This window comes from Dasypus novemcinctus, chromosome 3, assembly GCF_030445035.2.
Source record: "Dasypus novemcinctus isolate mDasNov1 chromosome 3, mDasNov1.1.hap2, whole genome shotgun sequence".
Classification (NCBI taxonomy): domain Eukaryota; kingdom Metazoa; phylum Chordata; class Mammalia; order Cingulata; family Dasypodidae; genus Dasypus; species Dasypus novemcinctus.
The window spans coordinates 160,576,013-160,586,729 of NC_080675.1; positions in this window are offsets into that span (position 1 = coordinate 160,576,013).

Consider the following 10,717-nt stretch of genomic DNA (forward strand, 5'->3'; position numbering starts at 1 on the left):
TCATGAAAGAATTTACCTGCTAGGAGTGGTTCTATCTGAATGGTAAGAATTTCCAACATGGATACATGTCCTTATACTTAAAATAATATTTTTATTCCATGGACCCATGAGCTAGCTATTTTCAGGAAAAAAGTGATCTAAAAATACAGTCAATTTTCAGTTCACTTCTTTGGAGATTTTTCTGGATCATTTGAGGTTCATTTATTTAAGTACTTCTCACATCATTTCCTTCAACAAAGCACTGACTTGCACGAACATTAAAATCTCCCCAAACAACACATCACAATTTTTCTTGAAATATCTGGAAAAAAAGGTAGCAAATGAGCGCATAAGGTGGTTCTGAGTTTCCTAGCAGCCACAACAAATAAGGAACTTGATGTGCTATTTATCTTAATCAAGGAACATACCAAATCAAGAGATATGAACTGTTTCCTGCCCTGACTTCATCATGTGAATAAAATACACTAAAGAAATGTGTGTTACAGGGAACACAGGGAAGTTCAAGGGGAACGCTTCTGGGAACATTTCTTATTTGCATTGAAATCAAGCCAAAAAGAAGGGTCACCCTGGCAATTTATTAAATGTATAGTTCTCTTTGTTGACCATCATGATAAAAAAAAGTGTTCTCCTGACTGAGAGAATACAGTTTAGTGATTAAGCATGGGCCAGATTCCTTAGGTTTATATTCCACCACCATCCCTTACTCATTCTGCGAATGTGAGCAAGTGAACCAATGTCTCCAACTTCTCTGTCCTCATTTGCAAAATGGAAGTAATAATTGAACCTTTCACAAGTCATTGTGAGGATGAAATAATAAAGTGCTTAGAATATAACAAGAACTATATAAATACTATCACCATCATTATCATCATCACCACCACGATTATCATCACTGCCATCATCATCATCCAGCAGAGCTAGACACAAGACCATAAAAAACATCCACAACCACATCCATAAGTAACTTTTGCTACAATTTGGTGGCATTGCAGTGAAATCCATTTGTTTCTGGAACTACGGGGCCATCTTACTCTTGCCAAAGCAGCCAAACACACACAGAAGTTTCTTCTTCCATTTGTTCTTGGGACTACACATGACCTAGTCTCAATTCCAGTTTCTCAGGTCTTTTGACCATGATCTCTATCTAAGCCTAACTCTAGGCCAATTCATGAAATATTATAAAAAGTTGTGTGGAACTGCCCTATATCTCCTTTCATTGTGTTCCTCCTTGCTGGGTCCTTTCTGAATCACCCAATTACCCAAAAGCCACCCTCCTCTCCACACACACAACACTAACCGATTCTCTGGTAGGGTCCAGCTGTCTTGAGAATTCATCAAAGAGGGGTTCGTACACTAGAACTCAGGTGTCAGAAGAGGAAATATAGACATGTCATTCACTGGGGAGACATTCCCCAAACACTGGTCCCATTCAATTAAATTCAAAACATGGATATGGCAGAAGGGTTTCTTCTGAGTAGGATTCCAAGCACTCATGTGCATGTGCATTCAAAGGAGTGATAGCAGCCCATAATTACCACATAACTTTGCAAAGGTGTGCTTGGCCAACCTGCCCTCTCACCTGTGACCACTACAGATGGGTGAAAGAAACAACACTTATTATAAATGATGCCACATCTATTCTTCTCCTGTCTATGTTCCTTATGAATTCAGTACTCAGTGAAAATTCTAAGACATAATTTTCAATGTTTAGAAATAAAAGACTGTACAATTATCCCCATTTTTGAGACTCAGAAACTGAGGGTCAGGAGCAAGGTGACTTTCTTTGCTTACTGTAGCTACTATAGATGTACAGCCACTTAAATGTCCCCAGAATGCCCACCCGTGGGTTCCAGCCACTGCTTTGGTATGAACTACTGATGAAAGTTTGGGACCTAATTTTCTCTTTCTTGTTCTTAGCTTCCCCCACTTCAAAGTTTAGGGAGAAAGTAAGACTACAGGAAAAAGTATGACTACAGAGTTAAAACTTTTAAATTATATGACTTTTTTTACCCCACAATTTTCCTTTAACATGCTTTTTTTCTGTTTTGTTCTCCAATTCAACATTTTGACCTCAATCCTAGTTTTCATAAATGCTCATTTATATTAATACATTAGCATTCTCCTCTTTTAATTAATTTAATTAAATATTTCATATAACATGACTAGGGGAAACATTTCACTTAGGCTGAAAATATCATTTTAATATATAATTAACATATTCTATTATAGCATTGTCCAAAAATGTCCACAAAATTATATCCACATATTTTAAAAGGGAAATAAATTGTTAAGGGGGAAGTTGAGTTAAAAATGTCTGGATATTCAACTAAGTTTAAAAGATAAACACTGCTTGTTTGTTTTTTCTATGAGTGATCCTACACGCGAGAGCTGAAGATGCCGTATTTTAAATTATAAGAAATTACAGCTTAGCGGCTCACTCTCCTAGTAGGCTCAAATAAAATTTTCTAGGTCAGCCATGGGCAGGAAAGGAATCATAAATGCTCTGAAAAGGAAACTCTTTTTATAAACTAAGCTGTCATCAGCTATCCTTCCCTCCTCTCCAAACATCTATATAACATTTTATAATTGAAACAACGGTCATTAAGTCCACAGGAGCTTAGTCTATGTCTAAATTAAGCTGGAGCCTACCTTCATAGGTCCCAGCCAACTTTCTCTGGAAGATTTCACCAGACTGTTTTGGAACTCTCCTTTCTGCAGCTGGTGGAAACAACTCATGTTTAGCTAAATATTGTCAGTTTGAAACTTCTCCACTATACTTAATACTTTTCAATGATTTTGCTCACTTTCTCTCTCTCTTTTCTGGATCAGGTAGTTATATAGCATTTTTCTTAATTTATTCAAAAATAATTTCATACCCTTTCTACAATTCCTTTTAATGTATGACACACAAAAAAAATTTCTTATTCAGACTCAAGGACCATGAGAATATTGCACATTTCACATAAAATAAAGCAATTTTTATTTCTCTTAAAATGTAATTTAGACTCAATCAGCACTCAGCATCTAGATTGCCAATTAGATTGCAGTACACTTTACAATGTGAAAAAAAATCACAAGGAGAGACAGACAACACAGAAAGCATCTTCGAGATAAAGGAACTGTGATGCACCTTTCAATCTCTATCATTAATTTCTATTTATTATTGCAAATTCTTCCAAACACAAAGATCGGGTGTCAATCTGTTATTCTGGATGCATAAAATTGAAGAAAGCATGACCTGCATAGCTTGCTTCATGATTTTATTTCTTTTCTTTTTTTTTTTTTACTGGAATTGGAGTTGCACTTTCATTTCAAAGGACTTTCTTGGGAGGGTGGGGGTGGGTAAAGATGATTTACGAGTCTTTTTTTTCCCCTCTTGATGCTTTACTTTAGAGATTTACCAGACTTCAGTTAAATAGATGCCTTCTTGAAAATCAGGGAATCTTCGTAGTATGAGTGAAGTGCTAGGTTTGAGCTCACCCAAACTTCCCTGTAGACATTGGAGTGTGCTAGGCAGGGCAGCTTTTATCCAGCACAGCTAGCTAACTTTGAAAATTCCTCCTGAGGAACAATGATCAGCAGACCTTTCTTACATCCATCCGATTTCCCAGCCTTGATGTGACATATGAAATAAGAAGAAAGTGACAACAAAAATCAATGTGTCTAAACAGTCTTGCTTCGAAACATACCTGTCACCAGCTTAACTGAGAAATTGGGTGGGATATTAGATCTGATAACTTTTTGTTGTTGTTGTTATTGTTTTGTTTTGTTTTTTTAGCTTGAGAATTTCTTTTAGTACCTACAGAGAGAAAATGGCAGTAAACCTGTCCTTAGCTTGCACAGAGAAGAGGATGCCTTATAAGAAAGAATTCAAAATTATAAATACACAAAATTGTCAGTGCCTGCCCATTCTTGCACTGGTTTTTCATTCTCTCCTGTACCAGCACGATTCTGATTACAATGAGTTCTGCTACATCATAGAGATTTTAAGAAATATTATCTGGCTTTTACAAAATAAATCTCTTGAAAGTTAGTTTACAGATTTTAAGTTGAAAAAGTATAGTATATTAGAGAGTATGGCTCTATAATGTAACAGCTTTACAGTTGCAATCTTAGAGATAGGAGAGACTAATGTTAGAGTGAATTTTGAGCATATTTTTCTTCTACTGGATTTACTATAGAGATGTGGTATAAAGGTACACATTTCTATAAACTAGCTATTGATTATTTTTCTATTTTCACAGTGTTGTGCTTGTCACTAAGCCTTTAAATAGAGAGATAATATATAATGAAAAATTTAAATAGTTCTCAGAAAACCAAATTCTTTGCTTCACAGTCTGAAGAAATAATTCAAGTTTACTTTGAAGATAACAAAGTTTAAAAACTAAACACTTTTCTGAATATAGGGTCCCCTTTTAATAATGCACTCACCTCATCAAGAAGAAGTAGGAATCTTAAATATAAACATATTGCAATCTTTTATGAGTTTTGACAAATACGTACAACTGCCTTCCCAAATTAGAAAGATGATTGTCTACTTTTAAACAAAGGAGTAAAAATAATTCGACCTTCCATTCATATTTAAATGTATTTCCTTTTCAAAGGATATTTTCCCTTTAAGAGAACATTTTTAACCTTGTGACACCATAAAATTCCATGCATGCAAAGTTATTTGTTTTTATTTTTCTGACCTTCATTCCTGATCAGATATTTTCCATGGGTTTATCATGTTATTCAACTACAGGAATAGTTTTAATAGTTTATTTTATTATTTTGCTTAGTAGGAGACAATCGCTTTAAAAATAATATTACTTTTGGCATTTTATAAATGAATTACAGAAACTGAACAGACATGTTCCTTTGTGCCTTTATTCAAGTTCCTTTGAAAATGTTTTGAACTATCCAGTATTTTCTCAAATCTACCAAGTTTTAACATAAGTTAAGTATTAAATGAACTTTTAAAGCTGAGATGGGTGTTCACCTACAATGTGGCAATGTGGAGAGAAAGAGTTCAGGCTATGACCTTAGGATTTCAACCCACTGATTATAGGTGCTGGCAACTAAGAACCAAACGCCCGCTGGCTGGGAGGCACGGGGCATGGCCGCACTGCTGCTAGCAGCCTCCAACCAGCTAATTTTAAAGACCAAAGATTACGCTCTTTCCAAAGTGGCAATAATTACAGATTTACTATCTAACTCACAGTGGCATTAGCCCAAGAAAGGGGTGCTCCCTGTCAACTGACGCCAACGTTTTACTCTCATTCCAGAGCTACGGATTGAAAAAGAAAAAGTAGATGGTTTAAGATTTTTTCCTAATAAATTAATAACGTAAGTAGCTGGTAAAACAAAATGTTTCATTTGGAGAGAAAATTAAGCCAATTGACTAGTCCTCAATTTTTTAAAGTACCTTGATAAATGGCTTTAAAAAAATTCTCAAATCTGTTCAAAATGTACAATAACAAAACTCCAGAAGAAATTCAATAATGCATATGTTTAATGTAAGAGCATATAATTTTAAAAAGCATACTTGTATTTAGTTGTACGAGCTAGCATCTAAATGCTTAAGGGGAAAAAAAAGTATATGCTGGGGGATAGATTTGCACACCCCAGAACAAGGACATTTCAAAGGCCTCTGGAACCTGCAAGAATGCATTTCAACTATCAACAATCACACAACAATTAAGATGTGTAAAATATGGTCTTGAAAACAATTTCGTTGGCTGTTTATTTTGTGAAACCGGCAGAATAACTTATTCTAAATCATGTTCTAAGTGGTACTTATAAACCGCACTGAAACATGGCACTATTTTCGACATATTGAGGGTCAATTGTGTGAAGAAGCAAGGCAACAAACCCATCAAACAGCAGTGAATGGAGGTCTTTGTCTTTAAGTTATGAAGAATGTGTACGTATTTGATCCTGACAGCCAGCAGTCCTGCAGATTTCTGGGCATAAGACAGATGGCAGTGCAACCAAGCTAGAATCCAGATCTTCTCTTTTTCCCTCTGGGTCTAACTCCTATTATCCACTTGTAAATTAACCTGTCAATTTATCAATCAACACCATCTTGATTCTCCCCTGTTCTGCAGCCCAGCCTTGCAGTGAATTTGCCTCGTAAATAACTGGGAGCCCCGTGTTTGTTAGTATTGTGAATGAGTTTATTATCACTTTGATGGCTGCTATGAATCACAAATGCTGCTGAGAGGCTGATAAGAAAAAAGTACATGCACACATTAACAGGGTTGAAACTATTTTAGAGATAAAAGATGGAGTAACTGTGATAGCAAATCATTTAAATTGAAAAAAATGACTAAAAATTGTATTTGTGTGGGTGTGTGCGCGCTGTGTGTTGAACAACTCCCTGCTTAAAGGAAAAGGAAAAGAGAGCCAGAGAGAGAGAGAGGGAGGAATGAATCGACTTTCGTTTGTACTGTTGAAAAAAAGTATCTGTAGGAAGACATTGGAGGACAGCAGGGTGGCTGGTAGGTCTTGCAGGACAACTGTTTTATTTAATGCCTTAGGTGCAAACTTCAGAAAACACCAAGCTCTATTCTAAACGAGCACTTGGCCAGGTTTACTTTTTAGGTGCTGCATGGGAACTTAAAAAAGAAGGAAACAAAACACAAAGTGTGTGCATATGTGTGTTTGTGTGTTTATTCATGTATATTACATATATCAAATAGAGATATGTCTCCTTTTCTTAATAAAATACAAAACATAGCAATATCTATTAAATAAATGAAAGCAGTTTGTTAAACATAACACATTAATAAATAATTAATATTAAAGTGCTAATTGCTTTCCCTTGTCAGTGAAATAGTTACTTATTTGACATGTAAAATCAAATTTAAATGATTTTAAGTAAGAAATTCTTCAACAAATGCTACATATATTAAAATATACATTTAATTATAAAATTTCATGTTGTCTACAATTTCCAACATAGATTTTTTCTAAATATGATTATTTATGTTTTAAAATAGCATATTACTATAGTCAATATTTTGAAAGAGTACACAGTGTTACAATCAGATGATTTGATTATTATGGTAATTCAGAATACACTTGAAGAATTACATTAACTATAAACTATATGTTCATTCCTGCATATACATTTTCTTTAAAGCAATTTTCAGCAGGATTTGTAGCATTAAATACAAACATAAGATTAAACATTTAAGGTTCAGGTACATATGTTTATTTTCATTAAAAATTACTTTAGATCTTTTATTAAATTATATTTCACTTTTAATCAAACTTAGAATTTTTAATTCACTATTTCCAAATTGATGCATGCCTTTTGTTGCAAAATTTCAACACGTGGATTCTAAATACAAACTACCATCACATTTAGTAAAGAAAATAGAATGTTATGTAGGATATACTCATTATATTTCCATTTTGGAGAATCTATACCATTTGTGGATGATTTAAAAATATAAAATATTCCTAATAAATATTCCTAATATTTATACTGAGCATTGTGAAAAATATTTTCATGTGTGACATATGGGTTAAAGTTCTCAAACTTGCAAGTCAGAAACAAACTATTAGTTGTCACATGGGAAATACTTTGGCATAATTAAGGCACTGAACAAAAAAAAGAATATTCCCTGGATGTTACTATACCCAATATGTCATCGGTAGAAATGTGATAAAAAATGAAACTATTTGTTAGAATGCAATTTAGAGAACCCGATAGGTTGTCCATTTTATTCAGTTTATAATTAAGATAGTGTTTAAATCTGAAATGAATTCTATATATGCATGTTCAATAGGCTATAGCACAACAATAAGAATGGAATCACATCTCATTTTATCGTAAATTGTGTAATAAGCGATAAGGTAAAAACTAGGACTAAAATCCTTCCAGCAAAAATGAAACAGAGCGACCTCAATTGCCCTAATTCATTCTGCTTTTTTCCTTTTTTTTTTTTTTAAGTCTCTTCATTTTCCCTCTGTTCACATTATTAGCTTACACATGAGTGCATTATTAGAAAATAACAAAGCCAAACAGGGAGACTTCGAAGGAGCGGGAGATAGGTTCCTTCTACAGCTGAAAGGTTCTCATTTCATTTGTTAGGAGTTGCAAAAATAGTTTTATGGCCAGGGAGGGACAATGACCTTTTCCTTTCAACAAGCTTGGTGGTTGGTCTTTTGATGGAAAAACTAGGGGATACAAAGTCTGGTAATTTGTGTTACTGAGCTTAGCTGAGGTCTTAACGATGTAAGCGGATTATTCTTGAAGAAGAACAAAAAAAATTCCGGAAGACTCAATGGACTATTTAAAGTTATTAGCCAGTGCATTCTAGCACTTCAGAACTCTTTTCTGATTCATTTTCCCTTTAAAGCTATGCTTTCGAAGTAATTTTTTTTTTATCTACCTCCTTCCAACTCCAGTTGACTTTTTTGGTGGTCCACAGCTGTTTTGTCATTAGCACTGGCCTCCTTTCTTTCCATCACAGCAGAAATGATTACTGTGCTGATTAAATTTTCTCCTTCAGAACTTTCGGAACCTCTCCTCCACCCTCGAGTGTCATTGCTGGACCAGAAGGGTCGTGCAATACCAAATAGCAACAGCCAAGCTTCAGCAATTTTACAAAACCGAAAAAATGCGGCCGGGAGAAAAATGGGCATCTCCGGTTCAGGATTCCAGGCGAAATATACATAAAATATGGCACTAAGTAGTCACTGTGGGATCCTTTTCCCACATGCATCATATTAAAGTCATGTCTAAAGTTTTGTGTTTCTTACTCTGATAAAAGTGGATTGGGATTCACTTAATCTATTTACCTTGCCCCACGTAAAAGGGAGGGGGGGGGGGAAGATTACAAATGAGATTAATTGAACAAGGCTTAAAAAGATTCTTAGCACACTTTTTAAAGGATAAATAAATATTCTATATAAGAGTAAGTCAGTGGATAAACATTAACATTATTCAAGTTTACCTGACTTAACTCTGACTAAAAATGATTACTGTAACTTTAAATTTTACTCTCTGGCTATTATCAAATCAAAGTCCGGAACACAGAGTGCAACCCACCTGGAAACCAGGGAGGTCTGGGACCCATCAGGCCTGCCACCCAGACGGCGAGCTGTGAGCACACACAAACAGACTCACTCAGCGATTAGCACATTGCTTTGCAGTTATGAAACGAAGAAAGCAATAACCTTGTACACCAATTCCAATCTCTTCCATGCCACAATTCTTCTGGATGGCAGGACCCCGTTTTAGATCACTGTTTCTTCAAGTCAAAGGGCTTCACAAAGAGCAGAGTTATCTTAAAAAGGAAGAAGGAGAAAAGAAAATACAACACAAATGCTCAGATTAAGGACTCATATTGAGACAGAACACCAAACAATTTTTTTCTAAAAGTGGCTGCACAATAAGAAATATGGCTAACATGGTTTTTGTTAACACTTTGACAAAATGTTTTGCATCAATTTATTACAATTTAATACAGAATATAATTTGCCATTTTACACTATTTTTTTTTTTACCTTTCTTGGACTTTCTGGGATCCTGAGGAATAGAACATGATTGCAGCTAAGTTAAATTTTGAAGAATGCAATAAACTACATATATTTGTATTTTTTAAACTATATTATGACTTGCAGTTTTGCTTTGGTATTGTCTAATTCTATCATGTATGAACCACTTATAACTGAGTCCAATTAAGGAGGAGAACAATCATCTTTCCTTCCACCTACTTTAAGAACTTTGATATTTAAATAAAACAGACTGAAATGTTTTTCCAATTGAGTTAAAAGCTACACTTATCATTTCAAGTTTAATGATGTTTGCCCAACACTGGATTTGAATAGACATTATTTGGAGTTAACAAAAAAATGATTGAACACTTTATATTCTCCATTGACATCTACTTCCAATAGATTTTCAAATTACAAAATAATTTATTGAGGTTTACTATTTTTTCTCTCATTAGTAATATTCACAATGCTTCAAATTAGCCATGTCAAATGTATCTTGAGCATTTGGTACTTGTCTTTCCATCAGATTTGCTGGTTTCAAATTCAAAGCAGCATTTTTGAAGTTCTGCTACAGGGGGAGAAAAGTATCCATTTGCGGTTATAAGGGCAAGTGCATAATCAGGGTATTGGCAGATAAGCAATTGCAAAAAAAAAAAAAGACCATTAAAACAGAGAAACTGATGAGATCACAAAAAGAATAGTTTCTCCTTCAAACTAATCTAGCTGAGTCCTTCACAGAAAGTTATGATCATTTATCAAACCAACATTTTCGTCTTACTTAGACTGATATTTTTTCCTTGGTTTTAAAATTGGGAGCCCCATCGTAATGGCCAATGCATTTCTGAATCAACAGTGGTTTCTACTTTGGTTATGCAGGCAGGCGATAGAAAGCTCTGAAGCCAGGATGTGATCTGGTGGATAGTGCTATATAAACCTGGCTTCCACCATGTGATTTTAATTTTTTTTTTTTTTTTCTTGAATCACTCACATGGTTTCAACTACTCTCTGTGCCAATTTTTTCAACTGGAACAGGGAAGATGCCCTAAGAAAGACCCCACTAGCCCAGGTGCCTCTCACCTTAGATTTATTCCTCCTCTTGGCTCTCTCAATATCCATGTCCTTTTCCAAATTCCACTCCTTTTTTAAAATTGCTTTCTGAATGCTACCTTCCTTCTTCTATCCTTCATACCACACATCAAAATCATAATCTTTTTATTGTGCTCCC